This window comes from Mytilus californianus, unplaced genomic scaffold (assembly GCF_021869535.1).
Source record: "Mytilus californianus isolate M0D057914Y unplaced genomic scaffold, xbMytCali1.0.p SCAF_9, whole genome shotgun sequence".
NCBI lineage: Eukaryota > Metazoa > Mollusca > Bivalvia > Mytilida > Mytilidae > Mytilus > Mytilus californianus.
Window position 1 is genome coordinate 49,111,738 of NW_026262745.1, and position 21,464 is coordinate 49,133,201.

The window sequence follows — 21,464 nt, forward strand, 5'->3', positions numbered from 1 at the left end:
AACCGGGATTATCTCATCTGAGATAATCCTAGTTTATCTGAGATAATCTTAGATTAATTAATAAAAGTGGTTCAGGCGTGCCATAGGTGTGCCATAGGCGTGCCATAAGGAATATAATGAATTATCTCAAATTTGCATTAAGCTGAGAAAATCCCGGTTTATCTTAAAATTCTGAGATAAACCGGGATTATCTAAAAAAAAAATCGAGATAATCCCGGTTTATCTGAGCTTAATGTAAAATAGTGAGATAATCCTAGTTTATCTGAGATAATCTAGGATTATCTAAAAAAGTGGTTCAGGCGTGCCATATCTGGTTGTATATTAATTTAGATGATTCGAAATCTCATAGAACAGTTGAAATGAATAATCAGACTGATTAAAATGTTAAAAACACAATGTCATGTGCATTGTTGTTTATGTTTGCGCATTCGATAGTTTATAATAACCTCCATTTCGTTTCACAGCTATCCACGAACTAATAAAAGAGGGGCGAAAGATACCAGAGGGACATTCAAACTCATAAATCGAAAATAAACTGACAACGCCATGGCTAAAAAAGAAAAAGACAAACAGACAAACAATAGTACACAAAACACAACATAGAAAACTAACGACTAAGCAACACGAACCCCACCAAAAACTGGGGGTGATCTCAGGTGCTCCGGAAGGGTAAGCAGATCCTGTTCCACATGTGTCACCCGTCGTGTTGCTCATGTTAGTATAAACCCGGTAAACAGTCTAATTCGGTAGGTCACATTCGTGAAGAGGGAACGGGATTGTAGTTACGACCTTAGGAACATATCCGCTATCATCTGTTAAACGGATATGCCATAACGGTCAATTTTATCACACTACAACAATAAGATGTAACAATTTTAAATCAATCATACCAGTACACTATTTTTGTTTGATAATAAAATTGAGAATGGAAATGGGGAATGTGTCAAAGAGACAACAACCCGAACATAGAACAGACAACAGCAGAAGGTCACCAACAAGTCTTCAATGCAGCGAGAAATTCCCGCACCCGGAGGCGTCCTTCAGCTGGCCCCTAAACAAATATATATACTAGTTCAGTGATAATGAACGCCATACTAAACTCCAAATTGTACACAAGAAACTAAAATTAAAAATAATACAAGACTAACAAAGGCTAGAGGCTCCTGACTTGGGACAGGCGCAAAAATGCGGCGGGGTTAAACATGTTTATGAGATCTCAACCCTCCCCCTATACCTCTAGCTAATGTTGAAAAGTAAACGCATAACAATACGCACATTAAAACTCAGTTCAAGAGAAGTCCGAGTCTGATGTCAGAAGATGTAACCAAAGAAAATAAACAAAATGACAATAATACATAAATAACAACAGACTACTAGCAGTTAACTGACATGATAATGTATACAACAAATTAAAATGAATAATCAAAATATTAAGAATCTCATATTACGATCACTATATTATTTGCCAAGGACGGAAAAAGATTTCTTTGACTTGATGACGGGTTATATTGAATTAACATGGAATTGCTGTATCATTACATGGCAACATTTTCCGCTGAAAAATAAAACAAAACAAATTTGTCAACCATATAATATTTGTTTTTCGTTTATTGTTTTGTGCATAAATCAAGCCGTTACTTTTCACTTTTCAATTGTTTTGCATATGTTATTTCGGGACATTTCGTAGCTTGCTATGCGTTATTGGGTTTGCTCATTGCTGAAGGTCGTACGGTGACCTATAGTTGCTAACCTTCTACATCATTTGGTCTCTGGTAAATAGTTGTCTCATTGTCAATCATGCCACATCTTCTTATTTTTAAATTATCTCCGAAAAAAAAATTCATTGATGCTCTATATATCAGATATTTTTTGTTTCGGATCCTTACATTGTCAGTAAGATTGTGTCACTTATTTTTATATCTGGTGAATGTTTTTGTCATGCAAAAAGAAATAATTGCAAAACATCATACGTTTCTATATCTCGCCTTCCTCAACGTGTGTGTATACTTTCAAAGTTCTCACTGAACTAAAAGTTGCATTTTATTCTTTCATATATATCCAAAGTAGTTGCTTAATCCTATTAAAACGGAATTTTGGGCCACATGCAAAAAATGAGAAAATAATATTTAAAGATATGGAATTGGATTAAATGCCAATGAGACGGCAACCCAACCGCACAATAAAAACAAAACGACATGTGACTAGCCACGAGATTCTAATGCTTCTGGGGTACCGTGTCTAAAATTGGCCTTTTGCATTTTAATCCAGTACACACTGAAACAAAACACTCTGTCATGATATTATGACATATTTGTTGATATAACAATGGAATGAGTCTATTTGAGTATCGGCATAATGAGACTGTGTTCTATGACGACTTTTTATCAACTGCTTGTGCAATTTAACACACAAAAAAGATGTTCATAATAAAAAATATAAATAATGGCAATAATAGGCATGAATAAAACTGACAATTATGTTAATGATTTTTAAATAATACTGATCACAAAAAGAACAAAAAGAAAAATACTATGTGAATCTCTAAATTTCGAAAGATAGTGTTATGACAACACAACAAGATAGATAAAAACAACCCTTTTAAAACATTTTTTTTATTAAAAAGATTTTATTTGATTTTGAAACAACCTTTAAATGATGAGTTAAAGTGCCTCCCACACAACCGGATGAATAAAATACCCTTTGAAAACTTGGAATGTGTATAATTGTACTCTTAGTATTGGCTGTTCCTATATTACACATATATTCTATATTGAATACATGGTGAGATTGTATTGATCATAAAAATGTTTGCATACAAAATATTTAGCAGAAAATACACCAATGGAAAGCATACGAAAGAAAAAACAGTACTTTACACAAATATTATGTTTTTGGTACAAAGATTTTAAATTATGGTAAAATATACACACTATCTCTTTTTAAAGTTCATGGTTCGCTCGTTTTAGCTAAAAGTTTTATAATCATATCAATTTCATATGCAATTTGAATACTAAAAAGTATGCACAACAATAAAATTTTGACAACATGTTAGTTTGGTTAAGATCACTTGCATTGATTAGATTTAAAACTAATGTCAAAGGGTTCTCATTTGTCTAGAAAAAATAAACTATTTATTGACCAATAATGAGTATTTATGATTAACATTAAGGATGTAGTCGTGTCACGTTTAGGAACTTTTTGTCAGATGTTCGGACTCCTTGGGTTTTTTCCTACGATACAGGGTAAAATATTTTGCCCCATATCAACGACTTTTATTTTCATAGAAGACTTCAATAGCTCATAAAAAAGGTCATTACCAAAATGTAAGCAGATTCTAGATTTCTTTTCTTCCGATTTGAGACCCAAATAATGCAAATGCTAAATATAAGGTAAAAGTCCGAGTCAGCCTTTTCCCGCCACGTTTTAAAAATCAAATATCTCGAAAAGGAGTTCCATAACCTATCAATATTTTAGCTTATTTTGCTCCTTAACTAATTCTGATTTATAGTATCAATTTTTAAATTCCAGATTTCCCCCTGACTACATCCTTAAACAATTGTATACCTACATTTTTGACAACAAAATTTCCTAATAACTATAGCAATGACAACTATAAGTACTAGTAGCATCACACTTCAAATTACGATACCAGCTATTTCTCTACAAGAGAAAACAAAAATGAAATGATTGTTTATACATGTATATACTAGGAATACATGTACAAGCTTAATAAAGACGTAATAAAATATGAATAAAAGCAGATTTGTTATCGTTTTCCTAGATATTTCTATATCATTTCGAGCATTTCATAACCACATTTATCAATATAAACTCTAAGCCGGTTAATATTTTCCCAGACCGGTTGATTTTTTCTCATATTCAACGTGTGGTTCGCTAGATCTCTGTTCTTCATTGGTCATAATTCAATTGTAACGTCAAATCTTGCATTTCTCTGATTACGCTTTTGAGACATCATGAAAAAGGCGATCGAGCCTGGTGACGTTGAACAAAAAGAACACGGTCTTTTTGAAGATCAGTGAAAAAGAAAGATAAAATTTGCTTCATATCGTATCGTCTAAAATCGTTAGAGAAAACAGATTCCACAACTGTATTTCTTATTTTTCCCCATTTTTTTAAAAATATTTAAAACGTTTTGCAAGCTTATTTTTGAAAATGTTACTGTCTCGAGCGGAGGAATATCATCGATGCTGTAGTGAAATCCATATTAAGGGAGATTAACTGTATACCGCCATCTTGGATTTAAAATAGCAGTTCACAATAGGTCTAGTTCTTTGCTTAAATCTTCAAGTTTTGAGACACATTTGCAATAAAGGGGTTAGACTGTTTATTGGAATAAAGAAAAATAAGTGATTTATTGCATTATTCAGACTGATTTATCAAATAATAAATATTTGTGTTTGTTCGAATCAAATTGTCAACTTAGCAATTTAAGGGGAGGTACATGTAGCTCAAATAGTATAACTTTTATAAAGGAATGATAGAGAAATTTTCAATTTTTACTTGTAGAAAGAAAACAAGGTATTTCTTTTTAATTCTTAAAGCATATGTTAAAACCTATCTTTTCATATTTTATTTCAAAATTCTATGTCATAGATTACTTTTTATTCACAAAAAAGTGATTTTTCATGAACAATCTATGCAAATTTGGGCAATTTTGCACGACTCGTAGCTTGAAAAATAGCACGGTAACTCATACTTTTTATTATATTTTCGAAAAAAGCATGAAAAAAATCTTCATTCTGGCAAAGTAAAAGAAAATTCTATCTTATGAACAGAGCAGAACTTCAGAGCGACGTCTCAATGCGAGAATACATTTATCACAAATTGAAAGCAGAAATAATCCTGCTTACTTCATGTAGGAAAATTTATTTAAGAATAAATAATTGAGGACGGAAAATGACCAGAATCCGTATACGATAAACACATTTTCGAGTTTTCGACACGTTGATATATCAAATACCAACCGCGACTTGCAATACGAGCCTATTTTTGTGAGTTATGACATCTATACTAACAGTACACGACGCTGCAAGGCCTTTTAACAATAGAATTAGTTCAAACTTTATGTAGATAATAAGATACAAATATTAACTGCGTGCGAATTTATTAATCAAGCCATAGCCTAAAGCAGAAAAAAATCGAAATTGAAAATTTAAGTATAACATGAAATAACTTCAATTTTAGTGTTAAGGAAATAATGCTCATAAATACACGCCATTTTATAGATTGATTGTTGGTGTTTTAACGCCACTTTTAAGCGCCACATTTGGGCTATTTCGTGGCGGCCAGTTTTTATTGGTGGAGGAAGCCGGAGTGCCCGGAGAAAACCACCGACCTTCGATAGGAAAACTGACAATTCTAGTCAATTAAGATTGGAGTCGAGTGCACCCATTTTGTAGAAAAAAAGTTTTAACGATGATCATTCACACACTGGCAATGGATTGTTCCGAGTTGAAAAATTTTTTACCGACACTCTCTGTTTGACAGTCATTTAGAGTTCCGATTTAGTCATGCAACTTCAATATCACACATGATACTACACGATAATATGGAAGAACTTCATACAAAAATAAGAAATAGTACTATCATAGTTCCATATTCATTTAATGGTTTTAATCTCATACTAAACTGATTTTTCTTTCAAATGCAAATGGCCTGACATACCAGAACATGCGTCTCGGTTTAAACGTTTACATGTACATTTCTATATTATATATATATGATCTACACTAGTTTTATTAAAATCCCAGAGTCAACAAGTGGACGGATATGATCATGCACCTCTGTTATTATGTAGCACAAGGAAGAAAATTGTTCATTTTTCATATTTTCATTTCTTCAATGAAAACAAGATGTTTTAAAAATTTGTTCAGTCTAATAAATATTGTTGAAATAACTCAACATATTTCACGATAAAACACATTTCCTAAGATTTATACCGTTTATCTCTCTTGCAGCTACAACAATGATTTTATATCAAAAATGTTAAGCCTACTTAACTTCTTAGGTTTCAATGAAAGCATTCTAAATATGGAAAATCTTATAGTAGGATATAAAATAAACGATGAAGCTTACTATGAAATTAACTACCTTTTGACTATAATATTTTTTTCTATTTATAAATCAAATTATATCTCTGAATCAAAAAGAAAAAAAAATAGATATCTTTAAAATATTTAAAGCAGAAATACAGTATATTGTTGAAGTCAATAATGTAATTAAAAGAAAAATAGCAAATTAATTATAAAAACCCTCAAGTACATAAAACAATCACAAAAATTTTAAACAGAACGTCTATTTACTTTCCGTTCACAATCCTAAATGAGGCTCTAATGCGACAACTTAACACAGGAGCTTCTCAGAAAGACACCGCAAAGGGTGCCTTGGGAATAGAAATACGGTCACATGGTCTTCTTCGGACTGCAGTAAAAACCCTTGCCAAAGTGGGGCATCCATTTGGCTGTGCGGGATATACAATTACGCAGCCACGTCCGGTCAGAATAGTGACGTTAAATTCGATGCCTCGTGTAAAAAGAGTGCCTGCTCTCTGCACGTATAATATATAGAACCTTTGCAACAACTGTTTGTGGGGTCCGTAAGTGACTTGTTGCAAGGCGAAGTTTCTGTCTCTATCCATTATACCCTCATTTTCCAGTGGCAGTCCAAATCTCCCAGACTTTCATCCTGGATGGTCTACATGTTAGCACATGTTGTGTTAAATGTTCTCGTCCTTAACATGCATGAAATATATGCCACTGAACGTGAAACAATCGACAATCAATCAATCAATCTCAGGAAGACCAAAAAGAAGAAAGCATTTTCCTTAAACTTTATGTTCCTCTAATAAGTGATGACTTTGTTAAACGGATATATCCCATTGACTTTTAAATTAATGACATCTCAGATAAAATGTACAGTTACATTTAAGTCTGCCTCGAATCCTGAATTTTACATTGAAACACTTACAATGATGGTCGGTTGGAGCACCTTATAAGATCCCCGGTTTATAGTGATGTTCGTGTAGCTCAATCTACAGTTATTTATGCAGTGGTTTTTCTTTTCGTCGCTTGTTTTTTGCCATGGCGTTGTCAGTACTTCGACTTATGAGTTATGAATGTCCCCTTGGTCTCTTCAGCCTCTTTTTTTTACACTAATTTATACTAAAAGAAACTTATCCGTAGATTGTATGTGCACTTTCGGGAAAAAATTGCAGCATTATGATTAGGGAATTACATTTACGAAAGACCCCTTGAATGAAAATGATTCACACGTGATCACGGTATCCAAATTCTCCGTATGAATTTTAAATAAAACTAAAACAGAAAAAGGAATCGCAATGATTTTGCTACGGTCAGGTAAATTAAAACACTCATATATCGAATACTTGCAATCTTAAATCTTCACCGGTTTCTGAAAAAGGACGATAAAAATATCCCACTGACTCACTAAACCAACCCATTTTGACTAAGCATAGTATTATAAAACTGTTCTAACTCCGATTAATTTAAGAAATTGTAATTTGGAGAAAATTAATTTAAATACACACCGACTTCCTTATACGCTTCTCAATAATACAGCGGTGTGGGAACGTATCCGTCGGATGTTGAACAAATGATTTAGGCCGGTTGTATGATGTGTCTTCTCAAGGTTAAATTAAGTTGTTATATGGTTCTTCATAGAACGGCGAATGTTTAAATACGTCTAGATGGAACGTTAAACATACCTGTGAATATTTTTATTTGAATATTTGCCATTGACAGCACCAAGGTAAAACTTCTCGTTTGCAAATTATACATTTAGACAAGATCCTTGAAATATGTAAGAAAAAACACTTTTAACTTACCCGTCGGACAAGCCTGGGTCAGTTGAGTCAGTTAGCTCCTGATCTGCAATTTAAGAAACATTTCTTTAACGTTATTCATGAAAATGTAGAAATTATTAATTTCGTTTGTTCTATCTAAGCCAATGATTGATAATTAAAATAAACTGAAAGCAACATTATTGTGAAAGGAATATGATATCAATATAATTCTACTCTTTAGTAAAAAAACAATAAATGGTAATGACCGAAATAAAATAATTATAGAAAAACTAATCGAAGAATTCAAATAGAGAAAAATATTCAACGAGTGACCGAACAACACATTAATTCACGAATGCGCGTAGCGCATGAGTTAATTATCAGTGTTGTTCGGTCACGAGTTGAATATTTTTCGATATTTGAATTCTTTGATTAGTTATTCTTTTTATTACATTGGCAAATGGCTTTTTTTAATGAAATTAATGTAGAAAATGTAAGGAACTATATCTTTTTTCTACGCATTCACAATTTGTTTTGATCCGACGTTATCGACGTCTTGACAACGCCTATTGTTGTATGACGTCAGAGAGTGAAATAACCACGTTTATTTCACATGTGAAATTATTGGTTTTTATTTGACTGTGAAATCAATGTAATTCAAAGCTACCAATGTAATAAAAGTACTTATTATTTTCATGTACATGATAAAAGAAATGTCTTTGAGTATGCTGTTTTGCGTTTGTATTGGCACTCAGTATATCGTTAATAGTCTTTTCTTTACAATCAGATTTATAATTTATTAATAAATAATTCTTATATGATTTGCATATTAGACAATACGTTGATATGATTGGTTGAGAGGACTTCCGGTAGTTGTTCTTGACGTTGTTTATTTTTCGATATTTTTTGACATTAACAAAATTTATTTTCAATTCGCGTTAATAGGTCTTAATAGTTAAATTAAATAATAAACACAAAACATTCGTTTGAATGATGATAAGAGTTTTTGTTGTTTATTTTTTATCAGATTGCAAATTTCATGGAGTACATATTTTTGCGTTAACCAACAAATATATTCATGCGCCAGGCCTATTCAGTGACACAAATATACAATGTACGTATGATAGAGGTTACGAGTGTGGAAAAATAAATTCCTTATCTCCAATTTTAAAGAATTATAAGAATTAAACGCCTTTTTAAAGGAATTTATTGGTGTATAAACTGTACCAAGTCACTCACAAACATAAAAATTATCATAAAAGTCCTGTGGACTTTTATTTGTTTGTGAGTGAATTGGTCGAGTTTATACACCAATAAATTCCTTCAAACAGGCGTTTAATCCTATAATAACTTACCACACGTTGCTCCGGTATAATTTGGAGTACACGTGCAACTAATTGTGGACTTGCCATCGCCGTTACTGCCTGACAGGTCCTGGCATGTGCCACCGTTTAAACAAGGAGATAGATAACATGCAGCTGAAATGCATAATTATATATATTAAAAGTAATCATACAAGTATATCGATCGAGAGAGAAATAGATCGTATAACATAGCATTACATATTGTATACTTGATGTGTACAGTATACTTAATGTGTACAGAAGACTTACATGTAATGTGTACAGAAGACTTACATGTAATGTGTACAGTGTACATATACTTAATGTGTACAGTATACGTAATGTGTACAGTATGCTTAATGTGTACAGCATACTTAATGTGTACAGTATACTGAATGTGTACAGTATACTTAATGTGTACAATATACTTAAGGTGTACAGTGTACTTAATGTGTACAGTATACTGAATGTATACAGTATACTAAATGTGTACAGTATATTAAATGTGTACAGTATACACAATGTATACAGTATTCTCAATGTGTACAGTATATTCCATGTGTACAGTAGACTTTATTTGTACAGTATACTCAATGTGTACAGTATACTTATTGTGCACAGTATGCGTAATGTGTACAGTATAATCAGTATGTACAGTATACTCAATGTGTACAGTATACTTAATGTGTACAGCAGACTTAATGTGTACAGTATACTAAATGTGTACAGTATACTTAATGTGTACAATATACTTAAGGTGTACAGTGTACTTAATGTGTACAGTATACTGAATGTGTACAGTATACTGAATATGTACAGTATACTAAATGAGTACAGTATACTGAATGTGTACAGTATACACAATGTATACAGTATTCTCAATGTGTACAGTATATTCCATGTGTACAGTAGACTTTATTTGTACAGTATACTTAATGTGTACAGTTTAATTATTGTGCACAGTATATGTAATGTGTTCAGTATAATTAGTATGTACAGTTTACCTAATGTGTACAGTATACCTAATGTGTACAGTATAATTAATGTGTACAGTATACTTAATGTGTACAGTATACTTAATGTGTACAGCATACTTGATGTGTACAGTATACTTAATGTGTACAGTATACTTAATGTGTATAGCAGACTTAATGTGTACAGTATACTTAATGTGTTCAGTTATCTTAATATGTACAGTATACTAAATGTGTACAGTAGACTTAAAGTGTACAGTATACTTAATGTGTACAGCAGACAATGAGTATAGTAGATTTAATGTGTACAGTATACTTAATGTATACAATATACCTAATGTGTACAGTATACTGAATGTGTACAGCAGACTTAATGTGTACAGTTTACTAAATGTGTACAGCAGACCTAATGTGTACAGTATACTTAATGTGTACAGTATACTTAATGTGTACAGTTTATTGAATGTGTACAGTATACTAAGTATGTACAGTATATTTAATGTACACAGTATACTTAATATGCACAGTATACTTAATGTGTACAGCAAACTTAATGTATACAGTATACTTAATGTGTACAGTATACTTAATGTGTACAGTATACTTAATGTGTACAGTATACTTAATGTGTACAGTATACTTAATGTGTACATTATAATTTATGTACATTTTATAAGGTTTTTGAAAGACCGTTTGACTTTGTTCTGATTATTTCATTTTTAAGCTTTTTTTCTTTTCTTCCGCCACTTTAAATGTTTTTTGTTTGTTTCGCAAGATATCAAAATGATTTTTGGCATATGATATCGAACATTGATGTTAACGTCAAATCTGAATTTAACACTCTTGATTTTGACCATTTTGCTATAACTTCATACTGCTTCATGATAAACGCATAAGGTAGGAGGACATATTATCTTCAACATGTCAACCGGAAGTGACCTTGTGTAAACCAGAAGGAGTCATGTTTGCACTAATTTCATGTTAAATGATCTAGAAACCATATTTTTGGAACCAGTGTGAAGTAATCTATCATTTGAAACCTGAAGTAGCATACTATCTCTCTTCTTCCAATGAGAGCTGCATACACACCATGTATTTTGGAATCATTTTAGAGTAAGCTATTATTTGACACCGGAAGTGACTTTGACTTAACCGAAAGAGGCTTATTATCTCCATTATTTCATGAAAAAGTTCCCTAAAGTATTTATTTTTGGAATCAGTTGACTACTATGTTATTTTTCATCCATTTTTTTTTTTATCTAAAAGTGAATTTGATTTGAGTGGAACGGCCTTTAGTTGTTCTCTGAACAATTCGTTTTAATGTATATATGATATGTGCATTATAAATGTATACAATGGATTACATATATGGCATGTGGTGTTTGGAGGACAGTTGTCTCAATGTCAAGTTATTTTTGTATGGTGTTATATATTGAATAAATTTCAAACGCACACAATTAAAACCGTTCCATCTTCATTTTATATATAGAAAATAAAATACTGAGTACATTCCGTATGAGAATCATGAAAAATGTGATTCATCAGTTGAAAGTCTACAAATGACATCCTTTTGATATCTTATTTACATGTAGGATATAAAAGGATCCATCTATACCAGGTGGGATATAAATTATATAGAATGCATTATAAAACTAATAATGAGGAAGATATTGAAATACATAAATACCTATTTCAACATATTTTGAAGAAAGCAATGTGATCCTGAATTCCTAGAAGTTTGAACATACCCAATCAAGGATTTATTATGAAACGTAGTCTTTTTTCACTGTTGAAATCTCAAAATCTCACGTGATTTTGTTTCAGTAGAAAAATTGCACAAGTGATCCCGAGGTTTTGTTTCAGTAGAAACACTGCCACACGTGATCCAAAGGTTAGAAATTTTGCCACATGTTATACCAAGGTTTGGTTTCAGTAGAAACTTTGCCACATGTTATCCCAAGGTTCCGTATCAGTAGACACTTTGCTACAGTTGACCCCAAGGTTTGGTTCTAGTATAACCTTGCCACATGTGATCCCAAGGTTCGGTTTTAGTTGAAACATTGCCACACGTGATCCCAAGGTTTGGTTTCAGATTGAACATTGCCACACGTGATCCCAAGATTGGTTTCCATAGAAACATTACCACATGTGATCCAAATGTTTTGTTTCAGCAGAAACTGCCACACGTGATCCCAAGGTTTAGTATAGTAGAAACATTGCCACATGTGGTCCCAAGGTTTGTTTTCAGTAAAAACTTTGCCACATGTGATCCCAATGTTCGATTTCAGTAAAAACTTGCCACATGTGATCCCAAGGTTTGGTTTCAGTAGAAGCATTACCACGCGTGATCCCAAGGTTTAGTTTCAGTAGAAACATTGACACATGTGGTCCCAAGGTATGGTTTCAGTAACAAGTTTGCCACATGTGATCCCAATGTTCGATTTCAGTAGAAACTCTGCCACATGTGATCCCAAGGTTTGGTTTAAGTAGAAACATTACCACGCGTGATCCCAAGGTTTAGTTTCAGCAGAAACATTGCCACATGTGATCCCAAGGTTTGGTTTCAGTAAAAACATTGCCACGCGTGATCCCATGGTTTGTTTTCAGTAGAAACATTTCCACGCATGATCCCAAGGTTAAGTTTCAGTAGAAACTTTGCCACATGTGATCTCAAGGTTTTGTTTTACTAGAAACATTATCACTAGTGATCATAAGGTTTGGTTTCAGTAGAAATATTACCACATGTGATTCCAAGGTTTGGTTTCAGTAGATAAATTACCACGCGGGATCCAAGGTTTGGTTTCAGTAGAAATATTACCAGAAGTAATCCCAAGGACTAGTTTCAGTAGATACATTGCCCTTTGGGATCCAAGGTTTTGTTTCAGTAGAAACATTGCCACACGTGACCCAAGGTTTGGTTTCAGTAGAAACATTGCCACACGTGATCCCAAGGTTTGGTTCAAGAAGAAACTTTGCCATATGTGATTCAAGGTTTGGTTTCAGTAGAAACATTACCACATGTGATCCAAGGTTTGTTTTCAATAGGAACATTTCCATGCGTGATCCAAGGTTTGTTTTCAGTAGGAACATTCCCATGCGTGATCCAAGGTTTGTTTTCAGTAGGAACATTTCCATGCGTGATCCAAGGTTTGTTTTCAGTAAGAATATTTCCATGTGTGATCCAAGGTTTGTTTTCAGTAGGAACATTTCCATGCGTGATCCAAGGTTTGTTTTCAGTAGAAACATTGCCATATGTGATCCAAGGTTTGTTTTCAGTAGGAACATTTCCATGCGTGATCCAAGGTTTGTTTTCAGTAGGCACATTTCCATGCGTGATCCAAGGTTTGTTTTCAGTAGGCACATTTCCATGCGTGATCCAAGGTTTGTTTTCAGTAGGAACATTCCCATGCGTGATCCAAGGTTTGTTTTCAGTAGGAACATTTCCATGCGTGATCCAAGGTTTGTTTGTTTTCAGTAGGCACATTTCCATGCGTGATCCAAGGTTTGTTTTCAGTAGGAACATTCCCATGCGTGATCCAAAGTTTGTTTTCAGTAGGAACATTTCCATGCGTGATCCAAGGTTTGTTTTTAGTAGGAACATTTTCATGCGTGATCCAAGGTTTGTTTTCAGTAGAAACATTCCCACATGTGATCCAAGGTTTGTTTTCAGTAGGAACATTTCCATGCGTGATCCAAGGTTTGTTTTCAGTAGGAACATGTCCATGCGTGATCCAAGGTTTGTTTTCAGTAGGAGCATTTCCATGCGTGATCCAAGGTTTGTTTTCAGTAGGAACATTCCCATGCGTGATCCAAGGTTTGTTTTCAGTTGTCCTGTTTCGTAAGGAACCATGACATAAACATGCATTGTGCACATGGGTTTCCCGAAAATCAAGTGGAATCTGAGGTCAGGAGAAACATCTATTACGACAACGAATATAGCGTTTCAATTTTCAATGAAACTAGATGTTTTAAAGGTAAAAACAAGCAGTTGTGGAAGTATAATTTTATGTTTGATGGATTTTAACTGATCATTATACATATTATGAACAATAGACTCCACACCAATCTATTATGGAATGATGGAAAGATTTTGAAATGAAAGTATGAGATGAACTTGAAACTTTATTCTATTAATTTCGTGCGTTCTTTTCTGGATTTACATTCAGGACCCATAAACCCGAACATTTGAAGGTCAATGATATTTATGACTTAAACATACAAAGAGCATTATGACCAAAAGAACTTTAAAAACAATAGCTTAATTTGTATAAGGTCAACTTTGAATTTATATGCGTTATCGTGTTCGGTTTTATATTTTATTTTCTATATATGCCTATCATAATAAAAAGATGAAGGGCGATTGCAAGTTAGATAAAAACCATCAAATGATCTATTATAGAGAGGATGGTAAAGGGTTATTTTCGTGCAACGTGTTTTGCATTTTTTTTTTTTAATATCAAGCTTAATAACTCCGTGAATAAATTATTCTCTCTAAGAGTAGTATTTTAAGAATGACCTTGACATTGGCTCCATCTAAGAGTACCTTTAAACCCAAAAGATAGAGAACAAAACAAAATACTACCGATCTAGACTTACGTTCATTTACAACACACTTCGCACAGCGTACATGTACTGGTATATTTATTAATTTTATGATTAAATAGGAAAATTTAAATATGAAGTTTGCCCAATCAGAGTGTCCTGCACTTTATAACAACTGGGAGTATACCAGTAATTTATAGTTTCAATAATTTGCAATAATTTATAACTAAAAAAATTGCATTACAAAATCATTTTTTGTTTAAATGTAATATTGACATACACATTTCATAAGAAATTTAATTAAGCGTAAAAAGTAATAAGATACTTCAAAACCAACGATTACTATTAAAAGGCATTTAATGTGCATGCTCTAAACGAATTATATGTCGAAAAATGTAAAAATAGACTTTTAATGAACTGTTTAAAGTTATGGTGAATAAACCTTTTTAAAGATATGTTATCGAAATCAAAAGGTAGAAAAATAGCTGATAGTCATGATTGTGAACAAACCCCTTTTTGTAATAAATGTAACATTGCTATATCACGGCTGTCATTCGTTATATCGAGAAAAATTATCGTGAAAGAATAAGTAATAGTGGTCAAGCATTTCGATCGGATCGTGAAAGCAATTAAATAAAATTCATCTGCAACATCTGTGAAAATGTATCCGTTGTATTATCAACAGTCGGAAAAATCAGAAAAAAAATATTTCAAAATGGTTCAATTTCCGTAATAATACTTTGCACTAAGGTAAACAATAAATGCAGTACTTTTTAAGAAAATTCAAAAGGCGTCACATAACCTTATGCAAATGATTAAAGAAGAAAAAAAACACATTTAAGATCTACAATGGTCACACGCGTTATTTTGATCATTAAGCAATGTGTGACCAGAACAGACTGTAGAGGTTTCGCTAATCGTTGAAGGCCATACAGTGACATATAAATGCTTACACCTACGTAAATTGATCTCTGTTGGATAGTTGTCTCATTGGCAGTTATACCACATCGTTTTTTTGCGTGAACCGCTTCAGGGGTTCACGCTTATATATTGTCGAGTTTTGGAAGATTCTATGGGCCATTCGATATCCTCGGAAACAAGATTCTCGGAACGTCTCGAAAATTTTCGATCATTTGTACAGGTAGTTATCTATGTCTTTGATACGGTCCCTCTATTGATATGTTACCACGTGACATTGTATTAATATTTCGACAACCAAATTAAAGTTCATTTTTAGATCGGAAAATAAAAAATTAAAGAATAGATTGCAGTAAGAAAGCCATTTATATATGACCACCTATTTGCTTTTGTCTGCATATGCGTTTTTATTTGAAAGTGTATACAATTCATGTCTGAGACGGTCCCTGTACACATTGTTTGTGTAGTACAATACACATGGGAATAATATACTGACATTAAATTATGTCCCAGAATAAACTGATTATTTCTGAACGTTTAACATGTAATATTTGTAATTCCACTATAGCCTGAGCAAATGTCGGAATACAAGAATAAAATGAACAAAACGATATTATTGTTAAAAATATTTATCTTAGGTCGGAAAACAGAAAGATAATTAAACAAAACGGTATTGTGTCTAAAATAGTTATTTTCATTAATCGATACTAACAGACCAAGGGAACATTCATTAAAATTATTAAAGTTTAACATGAAACTAAATTCATCATTAATAGAATATAATTAATGTTATATTATCATCCCGCGGGTTTTAACAGTGAATACATTTATGAAAATCATATGCAACATATGAGTGCCAATTATCAGGAATTAACACAAATAAATTAGTATCTAATATTTAAACTGTAGGGAATGAAAAAAATAGTTGCATGGTTATATTTCACAAGAATTTTGAATCCTTGCATTTCATAATAAACGTAATTAATATTTTACAACAATCATAATTACTACGTATACGTTATTACTTCTATACCGTTCACGTATGGTTTGATAAGTCTCTGCTTATATTTTGTATAGAAATAAAATACAAAGTTAGAATTGAAGAAGAGATTGATTCGATAAAAAAAATGCCATTAGTAAATACTTGACGTTTGTGTTTATTGATAGTATATTTTAAATTTCTGGAAAAGATTTATTAACCGTTAGGAATGTATGTTAATTGAATTTTAATTCTTTTTATGTTTTTAATAGTTCAAACTTATAGCATCTAAATCTTTGCAATGATTGTGCGATTTGAAAATTGTATGCATTGTGTTGACCAGCTACCCTACAAACGTCTTGTCGTTTATTTACATAATATAACTTATTATAACACACTGTTTACACGACACAACAACTCGGATTTAAAATCTGGTTTGACAACAATATTGGTTTGCGTTGACACAAATTCCGGATTTAATGGCAAAGAATTTCGAGTCAAACCACTTGAGGTAGGCGGTTTGACACCCGAATTCAATTAACATTAGATTTGAACCTAGAATAAATATACGTGATGACTCAAAAATGCATATTCTTATCCAGAATATCAGTGCGTATGCTTGCCATTTACTATTTCTTGCGCAAGAAAACTACGTGCATGCGTAAACATTGATTTCACACGTGGTAGGTGATTTTTGCATTTCTTATCTAAATTTAGGACACGGCAGTAAGAGCTTAACGTTATTTAGTAGCATGCTCATTGAGGTACTCCGACATCTAGTTGTTTTTCTAATCGTTTTCTTTCTTTTAGATTGACTGTTCTATTATAAACTTTGTGAAATTTTCAAAATACTAAGGATAACCCGAGGAATAGATTACCTTGACTGTATTTGGCAAAACCTTTCGGAATTTTGGTTCCTCAGTGCTCCCAAACTTTGTTCTATATTTGGCCTTTTTTAATGTTTTGTAGTCGTAACGCATGAGTGCATGTTCGGATATTCACAAGACTTATGAAAACAAGATATTTTTCAAAACTAAGTCTTCCTGTCGAATTTTTGAATTGATTTAAGTTACTTTAGGAAATCCGTTAAGTTTGAAATGTTTTATTTGACCAATTAATTGTCAGTATATAAGAGGTCCTAATAAAGCTGGTGTGTTACTCTCAAGAACAAAATACGACATCTTCTCATAATTTGTGTCACAGAGTTGCACTTCGCATGGAAATTGGACTTTCAATTTCTCTATACAACCTCTTCCGTAAGTACAGACAGCTTCAATGAGTATAAGAATAATTTGAAGCATTCAGGAAACAAAATATGAACATATGAAAAATAAAATAAACGCATCCAGATTATAAAGCAAACTGAGTGCTGAACTTTATATCATGATCGGTCTGTGAAATTTGCTTTAGACATTCGGTATGCAGAAATTGAGAATTGCAATAGGATAAGGTCTTTGTGCATAAAACACTGAGAAAAAATGATGTACACTCCCAAGAAATAAATAAAATAGTCAAGCCTTAACAGATAATTTTAAATGGTTCTGTAGCTGTATACAATTTTCTATTTACAACTAAAATCCAACGGTGCTTTTAATTGAATTGTGCAAGAATCTACACACAATAACATATTTTCATTAATATGTGTTTTAATATCTTCATTACCTCATTACAGTCAATTATTTCAAATCAAAAGCAAAAATAAATTCATCAAAGAAAATTTGGTGACCAGTCAGCGCTTTCGGGTTCACGTGTTGCTTTTCTTTTTTTTAAAGAAAATATTGTTTATCAGAAAGTTAGATTTATTATCCTATTGACGTACTTTAATTGATTTAAATGTTTGGTATCTTGATAAAAACGTAATATTTGGTGTAATTGACCACCACCTCATTTTCTACAAAACCATTTAAAAACCGCAACTAAATAATAGTACTTCCATATGCTAATTCACAGAGAAAAAAAAATCATTTAATATGTAAACATTATAGTGCTTACTTTCATAACTTAAAAAAAAACATTTTCATTTATATATACATGATATATAACTAGTCCTATTCTTCGTAGGTCAATATCGTTTGCTTTCAACGTTTTTTATCGGATATTTTTTTTAAATGTTGAAGGCAAACGATATGGACCTACGAAGTCTTATATTATAGGACTAGATATATAACCACATATTATGAACTGTTTTTACTTAAGAGACAAACAGTACTTGACATCATAGATACAGAATAATAGGGCCACAAGGAGCCTCACTTGTCAAAAATAAGTATGTTTGTATTCATAATGTTAATGCATTTGCGAATGTGCGGAGCAATAGAGGGTATTCCCTAGAAATACATTGAATGTGTGCGCATTGATATACGTCATAGTATCCAACTACATGATCTTACATGTAAGTGGTGCACATTTCAACGTACGTACCTCGAGTGTGGTGGGGTCGATTTCCTAGCTTGGTCTGTAAATTGATAAATTGTGTTCTATTCCCGATCGTAACAGTCTTGATTCGTTTGGATCGTGATGCATACATAAATGAGACGATTATCTTGTGCACACATCCGGTCATGTTCGGTTTGGACATAATAAGTTACTTACCAGAAGGTTTTTTCTCATGGTATGTATCTTCAAAAAATGTGTTTATTAAAGGGATAGTCATTAAATTTACACTAAGCACGCAGTACTAGTAACAATTATAGCTTAAACTGTAAGTCAAACTCATATGTCCAGATGAAAATTTAATAATCCTACGAACTGTTAACGCCCTTTTCAGCTTTAACGTAAATAACTTAGCTCGGCGTATCTAATACAATACGTGTCAATGGTACTATGACTGAATGGTTTAATGTTGATTCTGGGTTGAAACAAGGTGGTGTTTTATCATCTATAATGTGTAATATATATATAAATAATTTGGTTGATAAAATTAATGCGTTGAATATTGGTATTAACATAGATGAAGAAAAATTAGCTATACTGGTATATGCTGATGATGTTATTTTAATAGCAGAGAACGAAGAAGATTTACAAAAAATGTTGAATGTGCTTAATGCACATGTGTCTCAATAATGAGCTGACAGTTAATATAAATAAATTTAAGATCATACATTTTAGAAATCCAGCTGTTTTACAAACTATATGTATTTTTCTATTGGTGGTAATGTGATAGAATGTGTAAAAAGTTATCAATACTTAGGCTTGCTACTGACTGAATTTTTAGATTATCAGTTAATGGCTAAAGCAGTAGCAAAGTGAGCCAGTAGAGCTTTAGGATTGTTAATTGTGAAGAGTAAAACACACGATGGTTTCCAGCACACAATTTGTTCAAAACTGTACGATACAATGGTATAATTAGTTATTAGTTATGGTGCAGGTATTTGGGGAACCAGGGACTTTTCATGCATAAATGCAGTCCAAAACAGGGCCATGAGATTTTTCATGGGAGTTGGCAAATACACACCAAATGATGCCATAGCTGGTGATATGGGCTGGAAACCACCATGCGTTAAATAATGGTCAAGTGTCTTGAGACATTGGGCTAGGTGTTCCATAATGGACCCACACAGGATGAATTTTAAATTTTTTAAGTGGTCCATACGAAAGTGTAATACTAGAATTAAGAACTGGAGCTTTAGAGTTATAGAGATGTTTAAATTGTATAATTATGAGCAATATTGTAATTTTGAATTAAATTTATTGAACAAAAATTGTATTAAACAAATTGAGGAAAATGTATTTAATAAGTTTAAGTCAAACTGGTGTACAAGAGTTGCTGCATATGCAGAGGGAAGTAAATTGAGGACTTACAAATTGTTTAAACATAACTATTGTACTGAAAATTATTTGAAAAATATTCTGTCAATAAAAAAAAAGAAGTTCTTTTGCAAGATTAAGATGTGGGGAAGCTCCACTAAAAATAGAAACTGGAAGGTATGAAAGAAAAGAAGCCCACGAGAGGACATGTTTTAACTGTAGCTCTATTATTGAAGATGAACTTCATATCATTTTAAAATGTCCATTTACATGTAGATTTAAGAAAAATAATGATACATGAAGCTATACATTTTAATGAACGTTTTAACCTATTATCAGATAGCGAAAAGTTTATATTTTCATTTAATAACGACAATGTTTTTGCTATAGTTGCCAAAACCTGCAACAATATTTTATTGAGATGAAACAGTATTTTATTTTACTAGTTCTTAAAGAAACAAATGTTTTACTTTCATTTAGTATAAATGTATACTGTAAATTTTAAATGTAAATGTGTAAAAATATGTTTATATGTATATATATATATAGTGTGTTAAAAGTCTCTCATAATTCTTTTTTAAGATCGGTGCATACAATGCAAATGTTTTAATGTTTTATGTTTATTTCTGTGAATCTCATTTTATGTTTGAATATGGTGAGACTAAAATAAAATACTGAATCTTGAATCTACAATAAAGGCAGGGCTTTCTTTTAATTATTTCCACCGCCGCTATTTAAAAATTGCGTTGCATTGAAACGTTTGAACACAACAAATTAAAACCAGGAATTATAACGGGATATGAGTAGTTATAAACTGCCTGTCCCAGAACAAAAGAATTTGTTTTACAGAACAAAAGAATCCACTTTGAATCCACCATTATATTTTCCAGAACAAAAGAATCCACACTATATTTTCCAGAACAAAAGAATCCAACCTAAATCCACCCTATTTTTTTTCAGAACAAAAGAATCCACCCTAAACCCACTTTCAAGGTAGAATGAACGTAATCCACCCTATTCTAACACACAAAGAATCAACCCTGAAAAGTTAAGGTATAAAATCCACTCTCATTTAAAACATACACGAAATGCATACTTCTTTACCCGGCCACGTCCACTCTGTGTTTTTGTTAGATGTA

General features: G+C 32.2%; 1 long non-coding RNA gene across 1 annotated transcript in view; it reads right to left on the minus strand.

Annotated features, from left to right (window-relative positions):
- Positions 1-1,396: 1,396 nt before the first annotated feature.
- The window catches only part of LOC127714598 (uncharacterized), a 53,969-nt gene continuing 33,901 nt past the window's right edge, over positions 1,397-21,464 (minus strand). The window contains exons 2-5 of the long non-coding RNA XR_007987808.1: positions 9,178-9,300; positions 7,865-7,907; positions 3,569-3,660; positions 1,397-1,555 (exon numbers count right to left, since the gene is read on the minus strand). This is a non-coding gene — a long non-coding RNA (uncharacterized LOC127714598). The remainder of the gene's footprint in view (positions 1,556-3,568; positions 3,661-7,864; positions 7,908-9,177; positions 9,301-21,464) is intronic.